The following is a 19,206-nucleotide window of genomic DNA, read 5'->3' as shown; positions in this document are numbered from 1 at the left end:
GATTCCTCTTTGTGTTTCAGTGCCTCCCGGTGGTGATCATGAAGGCTTTTTTTAAAAGGATTGAAAAGAGCATCATGGGTTTTGTGTGGGCCGGGAAGACCCCGAGAGTGAGGAAGGGATTCTTACAGCGTAGCAGGGATAGGGGGGGGCTGGCACTACCGAGCCTAAGTGAGTATTATTGGGCCGCTAATATTTCAATGGTGAGTAAGTGGATGGGAGAGGAGGAGGGAGCGGCGTGGAAGAGATTAGAGAGGGCGTCCTGTAGGGGGACTAGCCTACAGGCTATGGTGACAGCCCCATTGCCGTTCTCACCGAGGAACTACACCACAAGCCCGGTGGTGGTGGCTACACTGAAGATTTGGGGACAGTGGAGACGGCATAGGGGAAAGACTGGAGCCTTGGGGGGGTCCCGATAAGAAACAATCATAGGTTTGCCCTGGGGGGAATGGATGGGGGATATGGAATGTGGCAAAGAGCAGGAATAACGCAACTGAAAGATCTGTTTGTGGATGGGAAGTTCGCGAGTCTGGGAGCGCTGACCGAGAAATATGGGTTGCCCCAAGGGAATGCATTCAGGTATATGCAACTGAGGGCTTTTGCGAGGCAACAGGTGAGGGAATTCCCGCAGCTCCTGACACAAGAGGTGCAGGACAGAGTGATCTCAAAGACATGAGTGGGGGATGGTAAGGTGTCAGATATATATCGGGAAATGAGGGACGAAGGGGAGACTATGGTAGATGAACTAAAAGGGAAATGGGAAGAAGAGCTGGGGGAGGAGATCGAGGAGGGGCTGTGGGCAGATGCCCTAAGCAGGGTAAACTCGTCGTCCTCGTGTGCCAGGCTAAGCCTGATTCAGTTTAAGGTATTACACAGGGCACATATGACTGGAGCACGGCTCAGTAAATTTTTTGGGGTGGAGGATAGGTGTGCGAGGTGCTCGAGAAGACCAGCGAATTATACCCATATGTTTTGGTCATGCCCGGCACTACAGGGGTTTTGGATGGGGGTGACAAAGGTGCTTTCAAAAGTAGTAGGAGTCCGGGTCGAACGAAGCTGGGGGTTGGCTATATTTGGGGTTGCACAAGAGCCGGGAGTGCAGGAGGCGAGAGAGGCCGATGTTTTGGCCTTTGCGTCCCTAGTAGCCCGGCGCAGGATATTGCTAATGTGGAAAGAAGCCAAGCCCCCGGGGGTGGAGACCTGGATAAATGACATGGCGGGGTTTATAAAGCTAGAGCGGATTAAGTTCGTCTTAAGGGGGTTGGCTCAAGGGTTCACCAGGCGGTGGCAACCGTTCGTCGAATACCTCGCAGAAAGATAGACGGAATGGGAAAAAGAAGGCAGCAGCAGCAGCCCAGGATCGGGGGGGGGGGGGTGCAGGAGGAACCAGAAGGACTCTCAGGGTTGTTAATATATACTGTATAGTATGTATAGGTCGTTGCTACAGATAATTATATATTGGACTGTTAAATTATATTTTTGGAGAGTGTTACTTGTGACAAGGCAGTTGCCAATTAGGGCTAGTTTTCATTTTTGTTATTTATTATTTATTCATTTTTTGTTTATAAAATAGGTCATTGTTATTTGTGTTGTTATAATATTGTGTAAAGGATGCACAATGTACTGTGTTGGTTGACCAAAAATTTTCAATAAAATATTGAATAAAAAAAAAAAAATGGAAAAAGGCACATGTATAAAAGGAACACCTTCACAGGGCTGGCTATGCTAGTGTGGTGGTTGTTACTGGAATGGTAACCCATAAGCTTACACTAATAATCTTGAGAACACACAAGTTCAATTCCTACACTGGCAATTTGAGAATTTGATTTCAGTTTCAAAAATCTGTGCAAGTGGTCTTGAAGGCTGTTGTGAAATTTCGGGAAGGAAACCTACTTTCTAGTCAGGACCATATTTCTCCAGTCCCACACCAATGTGGTTGGCTCTTAATTATCCTCTGCGTAGGTAGGCTCGTCCTGGATGAGGGGAAAAACGTTGGAGCTCAGCCACGTGTACAGAATCTGGAGCTTCAGTGCTTCAAATGTGAGGTAATGCATTTTGGAAGGTCTAATGCAGGTAGGGAATATACAGTGAATGGTAGAACCCTCAAGAGTATTGAAAGTCAAAGAGATCTAGGAGTACAGGTCCACAGGTCATTGAAAGGGGCAACACAGGTGGAGAAGGTAGTCAAGAAGGCATACGGCATGCTTGCCTTCATTGGCCAGGGCATTGAGTATAAGAATTGGCAAGTCATGTTGCAGCTGTATAGAACCTTAGTTAGGCCACACTTGGAGTATAGTGTTCAATTCTGGTCGCCACACTACCAGAAGGATGTGGAGGCTTTAGAGAGGGTGCAGAAGAGATTTACCAGAATGTTGCCTGGTATGGAGGGCATTAGCTATGAGGAGCGATTGAATAAACTCGGTTTGTTCTCACTGGAACGAAGGAGGTTGAGGGGAGACCTGATAGAGGTATATAAAATTATGAGGGGCATAGACAGAGTGGATAGTCAGAGGCTTTTCCCCAGGGTAGAGGGGTCAATTACTAGGGGGCATAGGTTTAAGGTGAGAGGGGCAAGGTTTAGAGTAGATGTATGAGGCAAGTTTTTTACGCAGAGGGTAGTGGGTGCCTGGAACTCGCTACCGGAGGAAGTAGTGGAAGCAGGGACGATAGGGACATTTAAGGGGCATCTTGACAAATATATGAATAGGATGGGAATAGAAGGATACGGACCCAGGAAGTGTAGAAGATTGTAGTTTAGTCGGGCAGCATGGTCGGCACGGGCTTGGAGGGCCGAAGGGCCTGTTCCTGTGCTGTACATTTCTTTGTTCTTTGTTCTGAGATTGGGTCTGGCACAGACCCGATGTATGCTTCAAAGCAAGCTAGCCAATGTTTGAAGTTCTTTTTGGCGTTGTTTGCTTGAGGATGCAGCTGCATACGATCCGGCTTGATGCGGAGGTCCATCCTGAAAAATCTCTGTGTAGTAAGTTGATGCACTATCAATTACGACAAGACGAGAGTAGAATGTAATCCAGGCTTTATTACACAGAGATGTGTGGTCTCCTACAGCAGCTGACGAAATGGCTGCTGTTCGGAGAGTACACACATTTATACTCCGCCTACTGGGCGGAGCCAGCAGGCAGGGATCTACCCCAGTACCTGTAGTACAGGGGCCTTACCGTAATACCCATATATACAATATAATACAACAGTGGTGACTACCACAAGCCTATTATGATTTTACCACTCGCCACATTGAGTGGGAAAATCACATCAGCAGGAGCACGGTTGTTATCTCTAATGAGGTCTGTATTGCACATCCGGATCAATACTGTAACTCTTCGTCATGGAGATTTTTAATGGCTCATATACTCGATGAGACCACCTCCATATCAGATGCTGCGCAATGATACAAGAAGTATTTGCGAGCCGACTAGCTATTACTCTTGTGGTATGGGGATATCGATCAGGCCCTTTCTCTCAGAGTCATGGGGCAAAACCTTGTTGAGATTTTGGAAGTCTCGTCTGGAAAGCCAGCCAGAGACCCATGCTGATTCTTCTCAAGAAGGTTCATAAAAATATGTTCCAATCAGGCAGCAGTGAGAACAACAGCAGGCCTCCCTCTGGAATCAGATCCCAAGGGGGCTGGAGTCTCCTGCAGCGAGAGCTGCCAGCCAATCAAAGGGCAGCAGCTATTGCGCTCAGCTGCTGCCAGAAGAACACCCTCAGTATCCCAGAGTAACCCAGGACAAAGGTAGGATGTGGGGGTGGGGGTTGGTTTCATGGGGCAGGTGGTCAGGGGTGCAAGGCATTCTGATCCATGGATGTGAGGCGGGATTCTCCCGAATCAGCACGATGGCCCGATGCCGACGTCAAAAATGGCGGGAACCACTCCGGTGTCGGGCTGACCGGAAGTAGCGGAATTCTCCACACATCCAGCGTCTAGGTTGGCGCCAGAGGGGTTGGCGCCGTACCAGCCGTTGCCAAAGGGACTGAGCGAGTTAGCGTATGCGCAAAACCGCCAGCGTGGTTCCACGCATGCGCAGACCGGCTGCGTATTCTGGCGCATGCGCAGGGGGGGTGTCTTCTACGCACCGGCCATGGCCCTGATCGCGGGCTAGGCCACTGTGGGGCCCCCCCCGGGGTCGGATCTCCCAGCGCCCCCCCGAGAACTGCACCAGCCAACTTACCTGCCAGGCCCTGACGTGTGGGACCATGTCCAATCCACACCGGTGGGACTGGCCAAAAACAGGCGGCCACTGGGCCCATCGGGGGAGCTGCTGTCGATGGTCCCCGACCGGCATGGCGTGATCCCCGCCCGAAAACTGGCGCCGGAAAATACGGCAGATCGTGGTTTTTCTATGAAGGAGCTTGACACAAAGGAAAATGTTTCCTTTGCCTGACCACTTACTCAAGGTTATCACTGGCAGATCAATGAAACAACAGAAGGATTCCTATTGGGAAATACATATACACATTGTTTTTTAATTCATTCTTTTATGGGATGTGGGCAAGATCGGCATTAGTGCCCTCAGTGGGCTCCAGCACATCCTGATACCCAGTCGCTCGATCAGTCACTGAATACCTTTGATGGAGGGCTTTCCACCCCAGGAGTGGCAAGGTTCCCTCAGGGTAGCAGCTACCATGAACACTACATGCCAACAGGCCTACCAGGAGCTGGGTTACTCCCAGTGGCAATAGAATGAAACCCTTAACTGGTCCTCAATTCCGCACACATGAGTGCGGCCTCAACCGAGACCTGGGATTCATGTCGCATTACATTCATCCCCCACCATCTGGCCTGCGAAATCCTACCAACTGTCCTGGCTTGACACAATTCACACCTCTTTAACGTGGGGTTACCCCATCTCTGGATCTGTCAAGATTTAATCACCTGCTAATGCTCGCATTCCAAGCATTGTCTGGCATCTTTGAATTTGTCTATATATATGTTTCTGGAACATACCTCTTCATTCACCTGAGGAAGGAGCAGCGCTCCGAAAGCTAGTGATTCGAAACAAACCTGTTGGACTTTAACCTGGTGTTGTAAGACTTCTTACTGTGGTCCTCAATTGGCCACTTAAGGGCCTCAATTGGCAGCAGGGCAGAAATTTTGACCAGGGGACCTCCGGCCCAGAATTTAATTCAGGCGGAGGCAGGGAGGCAGCAGGGTTTGGCTCCATCACTATCCCAGCTCGTCAGCAGCAAGAGTACAAGATTCTTGACGAATACTTCCACAACCACCCTGTCTCTGCCTCCATTCTGCTCCCTCAATTAGAATCACTGGACCTAAAGTCTTGAATCTGTTCCAAAAAGAAAATAAATCAAAATGTTGTTTACTGAAACAAATAGCTGTCATTGACAATGCGATTCAAATCCTAGAGGCCTTGTTCCTTCATCTTGTCTCTCATTAAACAAAGTGAAAAATCCAGGACAAAGCAGCCTACTTGGATGGAATCCCATCTGCCAACTTCAACATTCACTCCCTCTACCACCGACGCGCAGTGGCATCCGTGTGTATGATCTACAAGACGCATTCCAAGAACTCACCAAGATTCCTTTCAAGCCCGTGACCTCTACCACTGAGAAGGACAAGGAAAAAAGATGCATTGGAACATCACCATCTGCAAGTTCCCCTCCAAAGCACACGCCATGCTGAGTTTGAAGTATGTTACCATTCCTTCACTGGCGATGGATCAATATCCTGGAACCCTTCCTAACAGCACTATGGGTGTTCCTACACCATTTGGACTGCAGCAGTTAAAGAAGGCAGCTCACCACCACCTTCTCAAGGGCAATTAGGGATGGATAATAAATATTGGCTGAGCCAGCATCACCCACATCCCATGAATGAATAATAAAAAAATCCAAGTTTTCCGAGTTCAAACTGTTTACGATCAGGAGAACTAACTCTGTACAGTGGTGTTCCTAGGATCTCACTAAACTGTCCAATTTATTGGTACAAAGCTCAGGCCAATCTACCTATTCGACCATCAACATCCAAGGTTTTTTCTTTATTCATTTACGGGATGTGGGCATCACTGGTTAGGCCAGCATTTATTACCCATCCCTAGTTGCCCTTCAGAAGGTGCTGGTGAGTTGCCTTCTTGAACTGCTGCAGTCCTTGAGATGTAGGTACACCCACTGTGCTGTTAGGGAAGGAGTTCCAGGATTTTGCCCCAGCGACAGAGGAGTGGTGATATATTTACAAGTCAGGGTGGTGAGTGACTTGGTGGGGGACCTCCAGGTGGTGGTGTTCCCAGGTATCTGCTGCCCTTGCCTTTCTAGATGGTAGTGGTTGTGGTTTATCTTGTGGTATGATAAGGCGACACGGTGACACAAAGGCAGCATGGTGGCACAGTGGTTGGCTCTGCTGCCTCACAGCTCCAGGGTCCCGGGTTCAATTCTGGCCTCGGGTGTGTGGAGTTTTCACTTTCTCCCTGTGTCTGCGTGGGTTTCCTCCGGGTGCTCCGGTTTCCTGCCACAGTCCAAAGATGTGCAGGTTAGATGGATTGGCCATGCTAAATTACCCGTTAGTGTCCAAAAGCTCAGGTGGGTTTACTGGGTTACGGGGATAGGGTGAGGTTGGGGGTTTAAGTAGGGTGCTATTTCTGGTGGTCAGTGCAGACTCGATGGGCCAAATGGACTGTAGATTCTATGATTCTATGTCAGAAGAATCCTATCCTTCAGCGATAGGTTTACCCCTCTGAGTTCTTGTGAGCCACAACATTTTAGTTCGACATCCACAATACCTTGGACTATTGCAGAACTCTTTGGTTTCGGTAGTTTATACTGAGCCTGTCACAGAAGGTTGGCATAATACCAATTACCTATCATAATTTGATTTTAACTCTTTTTCCCATCTTCCTACCATTCATAACAGAGGTTATAGGAGCAAAGGTTTGAGTCCTTAAGTATGAAAGGTTTCTCATGAGGAACACAGGCAACCAACACAATCCATCATAAAATGTCTCAGGATATTGCCACTCACCTCTGAACGACAACTTGGATGCATGCCAAAATCAAGGAAACACTGGCTTCAGCATTTGGAAGAAGGAGGTTTTGTCAGCAACTGTTTGCTTTACTGCAGTTCAGTTATGGTAGGTACCAAATCCTAGATCTATAAATGTACGCCTTATCCCTGACCTCTATGAAGTGCCTTTCAGCAACAGTCATTTCAACTCTCAAGGTTTCTTTCTCAGACACATGATAACTATTTGCCTTCAACATAATGGAACAGCCTGTACTGGACAGCACATTATTGTTCTATATGTCAAAACCCAGCATTGCACACCAGCTACATTGATCCATTGAGCAGAGCTTCCAGGATCTGTTTTGCACAGACTAATATGAAGGAGCCGGACACAAAGGAAACATGTCATTAGGCTGACCACCTCCCCAAGATTACCACTGGCAGGTCAATGAAACAGTTGAAGGATTCCTATTGGGAAACATGTATCCCCATTATTTGTTTCTTTATTCTTTCATGGAATGTGGACATTGGTGGCAAGATCAGCACTTGTTGCCCACCCATAATTGTCATCCCGTACCATTTCGGAGGTCAGATTAGAGTCAACCACATTGCTGTGGGTCTGGAGTCAAGTGTAGGCCAGACCATGTAAGGATGTCATGAACCAGATGTTTTTCTAACAATTGATGACAGTTTCATGGTAACCATTACTGAGACTAGCTTTCAATTCACATTTATTAATTGAATTTAAATTCCACCTCTACAATGGTGAGATTTGAACCCATGGCTCCAGAGCATTAGCCTTGGGATTGCTAGTCCAGTGACATTATCACTACGCTACCATCTCCCCGTAAAATCAACAAACTGCAATGGCCAGGCATCAAACTCAAGTCAACTGCTCAGAAGGCTATGCTCACCACTATACCACCAATGCAGATTATATATCGCAACATAATACTTTGAACAGAGCCAATAAAAGTAACTGACTAAACCTGCAAATGTTGAAGAGATTGATATTCAAGCAAACTAATACTGATGATCAATAGTGGTTCGCAAAATAGTCCCCTCAGTGTGATATGGGCTTTATTAAAAATGGAAAAAGGCACATGTATAAAAGGAACACCTTCACAGGGCTGGCTATGCTAGTGTAGTGGTTGTTACTGGAATGGTAACCCATAAGCTTACACTAATAATCTTGAGAACACACAAGTTCAATTCCTACCCTGGCAATTTGAGAATTTGATTTCAGTTTCAAAAATCTGTGCAAGTGATCTTGAAGGCTGTTGTGAAATTTCGGGAAGGAAACCTACTGTCTAGTCAGGACCATATTTCTCCAGCCCCACACCAATGTGGTTGGCTCTTAATTATCCTCTGCCGTGATATAACAAGTCACTCAGTTTTGTCACCAGCGACTCAAGAATTCAGATTCACCACCACCACCAGATTCAGAATAAATGCTGGCATCTTAAGAATTAATAACAATATACTGTAATTGTGGTTAATTAGAATTAGATGGGAACTTGGGCTGATCTCATTCTAGGAATCCTGCTCTCCATCCTTGCCCAATGTCTGTCTCACGTGCCTGGGCAATTATTCACATTCAACCATAAAAGAAAAGGGGTAGAATGCTCCAGTTCCACAACCACGTGTTTCGTGGCCACGCACCTTTTGCTGGCGGTGGGATTCTATCTCTAATTTCTAACAATAAATTAGAGATGCATGTAATTAGGGAATATCAGTGATCATGGGTGATTTTAATCTTCACATAGATTGGGCAAATCAAATTAGCCACAATGCCGTAGAGGAGGAATTCCTGGAGTGTATACGGATGGTTTTCTTGAACAATATGTGGAGGAACCAACTGGAGAGCAGGCCATCTTAGACTGGGTACTGTGTAATGAGAAGGGAATCATTGCCAATCTGACTGTACGAGACCCCTTGGGGATGAGCGACCATAACATGATAGAATTTTTTATCAAGATGGAGAGTGAAGTAGTTGATCCGGAGTCTAGGGTGCTGAATCTTAATAAAGGGAACTAGGAGGATATGAAATGAAATGAAAATCGCTTACTGTCACAAGTAGGCTTCAAATGAAGTTACTGTGAAAAGCCCCTAGTCGCCACATTCTGGCGCCTGTTCGGGGAGGCTGGTACGGGAATTGAACCATGCTGCTGGTCTGCCTTGGTCTGCTTTAAAAGTCAGAGATTTAACCCTGTGCTTGATAGATTGGGGAGAGTTGCTTAAAGGGATGACAGTGGATAGACAATGGCAAATATTCAAGGAACACATGGAGGAACTCTAGCAACTGTTCATTCCTGTCTGGCACAAAAGCAAAGGGGATAAAAGGACCAATCCATGGCTTACAAAGGAAATTAGAAATAGTATTCGATACAAGGAAGAAGAATACAGATTGGCCAAGAAAAATAATAGGTCTCAGGATTGGGAGCAGTTTAGAATTCAGCAAAGCAGGATGAAGGGATTGATTAAGAAAGGGGAAGTACAGTACGAAAGGAAGCTTGCAGGGAACATAAAGACTGACACTAAGAGTTTCTACAGATATGTGAAGCGAAAGAGATTGGTGAAGAGAAATGTAGGCCCACTACAGACAGAAACAAGGGAATGCATAATAAGGGACAAAGAAATGGCTGAGCAATTGATTACATACTTTGGTTCTGTCTTCACAAATGAGGACACAAATCAGATCTCAGAAATGTTGGAGAATGAAAGGTTTAGTGTGAGGGAAGAACTGAGGGAGATCAACATTAGTAGAGAAATGGTGCTGGGAAAACTGATGGGATTGAAGGCGGATAAATCCCCAGGGCCTGAGAATCTGCATCCCAGAGTGCTAAAGGAGGTGGCTCTGAAAATAGTGGATGCATTGGTGGTCATCTTCTGGGATTCTACAGACTCTGGAACTGTCCCTGCAGATTGGAGGGTAGCTCACGTCCTTCCGATATTCAAAAAGGGAAGTAGAGAGAAAGCAGGGAATTATCGACCAGTAAGCTGAACATCGGTAGTGGGGAAAATGCTTGAATCCATTATCAAGGACTTTATAGCGGAACATTTAGAAAGCAGTGGCAGGATCAGTCAGAGTCAGCATGGATTTATGAAGGGAAAATCATGCTTGACAAATCTGTTGGAATTCTTTGAAGAGGTAACCAGTACAGTAGACAAGGGGGAGCCAGTCGATGTGGTATAATTGGACTTTCAGAAGGCGTTTGACAAAGTCCCGCACAAGAGATTATTTTGCAAAATTAAAGCGCATGGGATTGTGGGAAATGTATTGAGGTGGATAGAAAACTGGTTGGCAGCGAGGAAACAAAGAGTAGGGATTAATAAGTCCTTTTCAACTTGGCAGGCAGTAACCAGTGGAGTACCACAGGGATCGGTGCTGGGACCCCAGCTATTCACAATATATATTAATGATTTGGATGAGGGAACAAAATGTAACATCTCAAAGTTTGCAGATGATATCAAATTAGGTGGGAGGGTGAATTGTGACGAGAATGCAGGGATCCTCCAGCAAGATCTGGACAGGTTGGATGAGTGGGCAAATGAATGGCAGATGCAGTATAATTTGGATAAGTGTGAGTTTATTAATTTTGGAAGCAAAAATAGGAAAGCAGATTACTACCTGAATGGTTGTAAATTGGGAGAGGGGAGTGTGCAGCGGGACCTGGGTGTCCTTGTGCACCATTCGCTGAAGGCAAGCATGCAGGTGCAGCAGGCGGTAAAGAAGGCTAATGGTATGTTGGCCTTCATTGTAAGAGGTTTCGACTAGAGAAACTGGGATATGTTGCTGCAATTGTACAGGGCCTTGGTGAGGCCACACTTGGAGTATTGTGTGCAGTTTTGGTCTCCTCCTCTGAGGAAGGATGTTCTTGCTCTCGAGGGAGTGCAGCGAAGATTTACCAGACTGATTCCAGGGATGGCGGGACTATCATATTAGGAGAGATTGATTAGGTTGGGATTGTTCTCGCTGGAGTTCAGAAGAATGAGGGGGGATCTCATGGAGACTTATAAAATTCTAACATGACTTGACAGGGTAGATGCAGGGAAGATGTTACCAATGATGGGTGTGTCCAGAACCAGGGTTCACAGTCTGAGGATTCAGGGGAAACCATTTCGGACAGAGATAAGGAGGCATTTCTTCACCCAAAGAGCGGTGAGCCTGTGGAATTCATTACCAGAGGAAGTAGTTGATGCTAAAACTTTGAATATATTCAAGAGGCGGCTGGATATAGCACTTGGGGAGAATGGAATCAAAGGCTATGGGGAGTCACGATCGTGATGAATGGCGGAGCAGGCTCGAAGGGCCAAAAGGCCTCCTCCCGCTCCTATCATCTATGTATCTATGTATCTTCCCGCAGCCTGTCAGTGGGATTTTCCATTGTAACCACACTACTCAGTCGTGAAACCTGCTGGCAGTGGTGCACTCCCGGCTGGAAAAGTGAATCCCAACAATTGGAGAGTTCCGGCCAAGTCTTCAAAGAATCTCATAGGACGAGTATATAAAAACATTTTAATTTGAGCAGAGCGGCTTCAAGTTTAAACTGCAGATTTATTTGCATATTATAACATACTTCTCTCACTTTCTGCATATAAAGCTGCAATCTCCCATAATAGCTCCACGAGCACAATTGTTCAGAGAGGATGAGTGGCTCACAGCACTTTTGTGTTTGCAGGTTTGAAATACGGAATAAATAAAATGCTGCAGCTGTTATCTGATTGTTGGAAAGCATCATGCACTTTTATAGGTCATCTTGTGAATGGCCATGTTTAATTATGGATACTCAATTAAAGATGGTCCTTTACTCTGCAGACTAGATGAGTCTATTACCCACATTGTCATCTCAGTAACAATGAATGACATATTTTGACATTGTTAAATTAACTGCCAATCAGAAGTCTCTGCATATGGCACCTACTTGCCTAACTTATAAAGCTCGGGTAAAATATGTGTCTCATAGGTTCAAGCTAATGTTGATTGGCACGGCGTGCTTTGAAATGTATTAGGACCTGCCTTTCCAATTCACATATCTTGGCTTCAAGCTTTTTAGTGCTCAGAATTCCAAAGTGCAGCCATATGTCATTATGCTGTGGGCCGAGAGACACGGAACAGTGGATTACGACTCTGTATTCGTTTCTCTTGAGTCTCCCCACAGCTGTCCAAGAGGAGCCCCGCGTAGTCTGACCTCAGAATCTCGTCTCGCCCCCAAAGTAGGTGGCAAAAAGCTGAGACCTCACTTGCTGCACAAGCTCCACATCATCTGCAGCAGCACATGGGTTAAATGATGCGTGTTTATCCCTTTAGCGTCTCGTCGGCATTTTGCTTTGGTTGAGGCAGCAGCTGTGTAGCTGCCAGCTCTTGTTTCTCAGGGACTCTGTTGTTATAAAAGTCTGTACTGCTGAGAAACATACTGAATTGACATGTTTTGGTGCCAGTTACTGTGGAAACCTCTCAAAGTCAGCCTAAATTACAGTCGATTGCTCATCTGTAACAAATTCATCAGCACCAACTTAGTCTGGATTCAAGGCAGCAATTATCATCTATTTAGTCTTAAAGAATTAATAGATCAAAATTACACTTTTGCCGGGCATAATATCATTTTTATTTCCTGTCACGTTGATGCCCTTGATGCGTAACTGTTTATTTCTTTTTCTTTTTTTTTATCCTGCTGACTTTAAGTGAACTATATGATTACACAATAAAGGGAGATTGATTTGTTATTTTGACATCTACTTGCTCTGAAAGTATATTTGAATCATAGCACACAGAAGTACAAAGAATTGTTGCCATGACTTTAATGCTTTCAAACTTGGCTTCCTCGAGTTTGTCAAGTCAAATAGATGTGTTATATGAAAATGCATAGTCTTTGAATTGTTCTCTTTCTCTTTGCAACTGCCAGAGAAACAGAATAATAACAGGGAAAAGTGTTTGGCCCGGAAGTCTGATGAATTTACACCAGCAGCACAGTGGTTAAGATAGAGAAGGATTTTGCAAGGACACATTCCAACTTTGGGCATTGAATTGACATCATTATCCAGGTGACAGATGGGGTCATAAAACGTGAGGCAGAATAGCAGGTTGTTTCCACTGGTCGGGGAAAGCAGAACTAGGGGGCATAGCCTCAAAATAAGGGGAGGTAGATTAAGGACGGAGTGTAGGAGGAACTTCTTCACCCAAAGGGTTGTGAATCTCTGGAATTCCTTGCCCAGTGAAGCAGTTGAGGCTCCTTCTTTAAACATTTTTAAGAAAAAGATAGATGCCTTTCTAAAGAATAAAGGGATCCGGGGATATGGTGTACGGGCCGGAGAGTGGAGCTGAGTCCACAAAGATCAGCCATGATCTCATTAAATGGCGGAGCAGGCTCGAGGGGCCATATGGCCTACTGTTCCTAGTTCTTATGTTCTTATGTTCTTAATAGACATGATGCCAATAGTATCCGTACAGCACTAATTAACAATTAGGAGCCAATCACACAAACGGAATTATGGTGAAGAAGTATTGCTATAAGTTTTGTCTATCTCCTAACACAAAAGGTTTTATTGATCCCAAGTAACTACCTGAAGATGACAAGTAAAAAGGGAGATTTATTCCTTTTAATGCAAGTAAAATGAATGTGCTCACAAACATCACAAATGGAGATGACTGGCTGACCTTTATCTCAATATTTATTATCCTGGCAAAGGCGAGGGAATTGGCTGTTCAGAACTATAGTGAATGCCTTCACCTGAGGAATTCTAGAGACATGTAACGACAGTTTGAAAGTCTGTCTCTGAACAATATCTTGAAGGGAGATCTGAGGTTCTACCTTGATGCTACAATTGAACTGATACTCTTGAGACATTGAAGAAAGATCAAAATAGCCCCAATGATAAAAAGATTAATTCTTCAGAAGTGAAGAAATGAAGACTAATAGCTGAAAGCCTGTTAGCTTTCTGGGTCGGTGAGTGTTATTTATTGCCAGGTATTTTTTTAAAAATGGTTGAATGCAGAACAGCAGAGCAGTTTGCTGTCAAAATGTGTGACACAACTTCCAATTTATCAAACAAAGAGTTTGGCTTTCCGAAAGGAAAACAGAAAATGCTGGAGATAGCCAGAGACTGGACACAAACCCACAAATGGATCATGACCAGCCTGGTGGAGGAAGTAAAAAAGGACCGACAAAGGTGGGAACCACTCCCACTCTCCCTGGCAGGGAGAGTGCAGACGATCAAGATGAACATACTGCCGAGGTTCCTCTTCCTGTTTAATTCCATACCGATCTTCATCCCCAAGGCCTTTTTCCAGAATGTAGACAGTCTAATCATGGTGTTTGCATGTGGGGGGGTAGGAATCCGAGAATTCCCAAACCAACAGTGCAAAGAAGGAAAATCAAAGGAGGCTTGGCTTTACCAAACCTACAATACTACCACTGGGCAGCCACGGCAGAAAGGGCGAGGGGATGGGTACACGAACCGGACACAGATTGGGTACAAATGGAGGAGCGTCCTGTAAATGAATGACCATCTGGGCCCTAGCTACAGCAGCACTCCCATCCCCCTCAACAAGGTACACAACGAGCCCTGTGGCAGCGGCCACGCTGAGAACGTGGGCCCAACTGAGACACTTCAGGCTAACTAAAATGTCCCCCATGGCCCCCATCTGCAGCAATCACAGATTCCCCCCAACCATGCTAGACACCACCTTCAAAAGATGGAAGCAGCACGGGGGCACACTGACGGTCGGGGACTTTTACGTAGGGCACAGTCTGGCGACACTGGACGAACTGACGAGAAAGTGGAAACTAGCAAAAGGAAGGAAATGAAACACCTCCAAATAAAACACTTCCTCCGCAAGGGGACAGTGGCGTACCCAGGGGCCCCAGAGACCACACTGCTAGAGGACCTGGTGGCACAAGCAGCAAGGAGTGGGGGCTGTGCGGGAAAATATACGAACAACTACTGGACAGAGCTCAAACACTGCTGGACGAAACTAGACAAAAATGGGAGGACGAACCTGGGTAGGGTGAGGACTCTGGAGCAAAGCACTGAGCAGGGCTAACTCCACCTCTTCCTGCTCAGGGCTCAGCCTGCTGCAGCTCTAAGTGGTGCACAGAGGGCACCTGACCAGAACCCGAATGAGCAGGTTCTTCCCGGAGGTGGAGGATAAATGTGAGCGGTGCCAGAGGGGCCTGGCCAACCACACACACATGTTCTGGGCTTGCCCCAAACTTGCTGTGTTCTGGACAGTCTTCTCCGAGGCAATGTCCAAGGTTGTGGGGGTGAGGGTGAAGCCATGCCCGACAGTGGCAATCTTCGGGGTATCGGAGCAGCCAGAGCTACACATGGGGAAGGGGACTAATGCCCTTGCTTTCGCTTCCCTAATTGCGCACCGGAGATTACTGCTCGGCTGGCGATCAGCAGCACCACCCACAGCTGCAGACTGGCTTGCTGACCTTTCGGAATTTCTCCACCTGGAGAAGATGCCATCCGAGGGTCTGAGGAAGGCTTTCTAGATACTTAGGGACAGTTTGTCAGCCTGTTCCAAAACCTGCTTGAGGCCAGCAACAAGGAATAAGTTAAGAATTAAAAAAACATGAGGAACCAAAGGATTGTGCAACCCGCGGGGTGGGGGGGAGATGGAGGGAAGGTGGGAACACCACAAAAGAGGCGAAGAAGACGGAGGGAGGAGGGTAACCCCCCCTCCCTGAAAATAAAAGCAAAGCACAGCTGAAGCCAGCGGCGGGGGGGTGGGGGGGAGGCGAGGGATAGGGGGAGTAAGCAAGGGAGGGGGATAAGGGGAGTAAGTAAGGGAGGAGGGGGAGGGCAAGGGGGGGGCGGGAGGGGGGAGGGACCATGGACCGATCCAGAGGGCGGTGAAATGTATATAGTTTCAATTCGAAGAAGGACAAGGTAAACCTTTCTGTACAATAAAGTAAATTAACGCGGGTAAGTAAGATGTGATGAATATATACAATTGTTTATAAATATGAGAAATGCCAATTAAATAATTTTTTTTTAAAAGTGGAATGGTGATGAGTTAAGAAAATAAACAAAGGATGCGCCTAGAGCAGGTTTGCTGATTTCTGACAGCAAAATAGGAGAAAAAGCAAAACACGCAAAGAAAAGGAATCTAAATGTCAGGGGCTCTACTCTATGAAGTTGTTGAACTCAACGTTGAATAAAGTATAGTGTTGAATCAAAAGATAAGGAGAAACTCAAGCTTACATTCAGCTTCAGTGGAACTGTGCAGCATGCCAAGGGCACACAAACATCTCTGTCCAATATCTGGCACTCTTCAAACTGTACTATTTGCATGTGGATGATTAGTACTGCATTTGCTGGGGTGGGATGGGAGTTCCAAAGGTCCAATGTTTAAACCTCACTCTGTTCTGAATAGCTGAGGACGCTTGAGATTGCCCATTTGGCCTTAGTGTCACTGATCTATGCAGATGAAAGTCAGCCAGAGTCTCGTTAACTCATGAGGATCCAGTATACACTGGCACTAAATATGTCTATATCTGGTGGGACCATAATATGCTTAATTATTATTCCACCATGATGGAATAGTTCATCACTGACTAGGCTGACTGAATATGAAGATTGAATAATTGGGCGAAGTAGGAGAGTTTTGCTGATGTTTTTGGAACTGTGACCCAGCAAATTGAACTTCAGCAATGCAGAAAAGAGAAGAGATCACGAGTAGGAGAAAGAGCAGAAAGCTCTTATGCTATGTAAAATATACCGTATCACTTTCCTACTGAAATATAGGTTTGTGTCCTTTCTAAGACTGTAACATCTAACTGCGTTTCAGTAAGCAGGCGAGTTGTTGCTCAGGCCCATTGAGAGGTTGTAAATTGTGTAGCTCTGGCATTTTACATTGTTCCTGAAAGGTTGCAGTACTCCAACAGCAGGTGCTGGAATGTGGAAGTGGAGAACTAGTGCAGAAGCCCAATAAAAGAATTTGATAAGAAGTTTGTTGCCCATTGCTTATTGTACTTTTTGATTGTTTCTTAGAAAATAAGTACATAGTACTCTCCTTGCTGTATTAATTATATAAATCCGACAATAACAATATATAAATCGCTTCACGCTATCTAATACAACTGTACTACATTTTACTGTTCATCTGTTTAGGGTGTAGATTTTTACAGCAAAGGACCAGAAATATATAAAACTTTAGAAAAGGCTGAACTAATTTCCTCCTCTGTTTGCCAACTTATACTTACATGTTAGATTCAATTAAGGGGAAACCAGATAAGTGCATGAGGGATAATTAAAAGGATCCATTGATAGAGTGAGATGAAGTAAGATGAGAGGAGTCATATGTGGAACATAACCATCAATATTGGCCACTTGGACGAGATCACTTCTGTGTTGTAAATTCTACGTAATTCTAACTAACGTAATTCTTTGTTTAATTTGCTTCATTCCAGAAATTGTTTGGATAACTTTTCAACATTCCTTTACATTATTTTCTTTTACGTCTTTTACACCTATTATTTGCGTCCCCATTAGTTTATTTCAGTCTCATTTTGTGACCTTCCAACTCTGATGAAGAGTCCATACCTGAGATGTTTAATTGTCTTTTCTCTTTATGATGATGAATCTAGATTCCCAATATTTTATAATTCTGATTTCAGATTTACTACGTTAATTGTTTTTTAAAATTCAACCTTTTTGCTATGCCGGGAAGTGCCTAATCCCAAACGCTCCATTAAGGATATCGTAACATAACATTATTCAGGCAATTTAGGAAAAAAAGCCCTTTAAATGTCAAATTCCCATTGTGCAACATTTGATTCTCACCTCATCCTCTCAGTGTCTTCCAGTGTGCCAAATGGTTTCTCATTCAATACCATCTCAGTATTCCAATGTACCATGCCACTTTTCATTCACCCCTATCAAATGCTCATCTAGTATAACATCACTAGATATTCAGTCCTCTTAAATAGTATTCAAATGAATGCAATTGTTTCCCATTCAATCCCATTACACAGAAATTCTGATTTCAGGCATAACCATTAGATGTGCAATCCCGATCAGAGAAGAATGTCTGTGAATTATTCATGTTCTCAATGCTGTTCCATTGACACTCACGGTAGTCAATCAATTGCCTTTTTAATTCAAAGTCAACTGTGTTTCATACTAGTTATTCAAACTGGCAAAATTTTTAAAGTATGTGTTCGAAAAACAGCTGTATGTCTTTCATTCTGTTTTCATTGATATCAAGTTGAAGTGTGAATGGATAAAATCTGTTAGCCAAAGCTGTGAGAATTCCAAAAATGTGACATGCTCTGAAACTTATGACGAGAGGGAGAGAGCTCCTGGAAGCTTTGGAGATACAACTTAACAGGAATAATCATGGAAAACCTATAGAACATAGAACATAGAACAATACAGCGCAGTACAGGCCCTTCGGCCCACGATGTTGCACCGAAACAAAAGCCATCCAACCTACACTATGCCATTATCATCCATATGTTTATCCAATAAACTTTTAAATGCCCTCAATGTTGGCGAGTTCACCACTGTAGCAGGTAGGGCATTCCACGGCCTCACTACTCTTTGCGTAAAGAACCTACCTCTGACCTCTGTCCTATATCTATTACCCCTCAGTTTAAAGTTATGTCCCCTCGTGCCAGCCATATTCATCCGTGGGAGAAGGCTCTCACTGTCCACCCTATCCAACCCCCTGATCATCTGGGACACTAATGTCCCCAGGGAAGTGAATCAATCACCCTTAGCCTGTCTGTCCAGCATGTGACTCCAGATCCACAAGCAATCTGGTTGGCCCCCTGAAATGCCCTACCAGGCTATTAAGTTCAAGGGCAATTGGGAATGGGCAACAAATGCTGGCCTTGCCAGTGATGCCCACATCCCATGTCAAAAAAAGGAACAAAAAACAGAGCATTTCAGAATCTGGGAATTCTGCACTGAGTAGCTTGCATCCTAACTCACGAAAACCTGCCTACAAGTCACAAGTCAGGATTGTGTTTGAATCCACTTTCCTGGATGGGTGCAGCTCTAACAACACTCAAGAACTCAACACCATCCAAGAAAAAACAGCCTGTTTGATTGGCAGTCCACCCTCCAACTTAAATATTCACACCCTCCAACGTCCAATCACAGTGATAGCCAGTGTGATGGACAAAGAAGTCACACTGTACATTTTTACAAAATATAGATATACGCCTATAAATATATATATATAGAGAGAGAGGCGCCAATCCGGGAATGCCAGATTAATCACGGGA

Source organism: Scyliorhinus torazame, chromosome 21 (genome assembly GCF_047496885.1).
Source record: "Scyliorhinus torazame isolate Kashiwa2021f chromosome 21, sScyTor2.1, whole genome shotgun sequence".
NCBI classification, from domain to species: domain Eukaryota; kingdom Metazoa; phylum Chordata; class Chondrichthyes; order Carcharhiniformes; family Scyliorhinidae; genus Scyliorhinus; species Scyliorhinus torazame.
The sequence above is the reverse complement of the archived record's forward strand: the minus strand, read 5'-3'. Positions refer to the sequence as shown.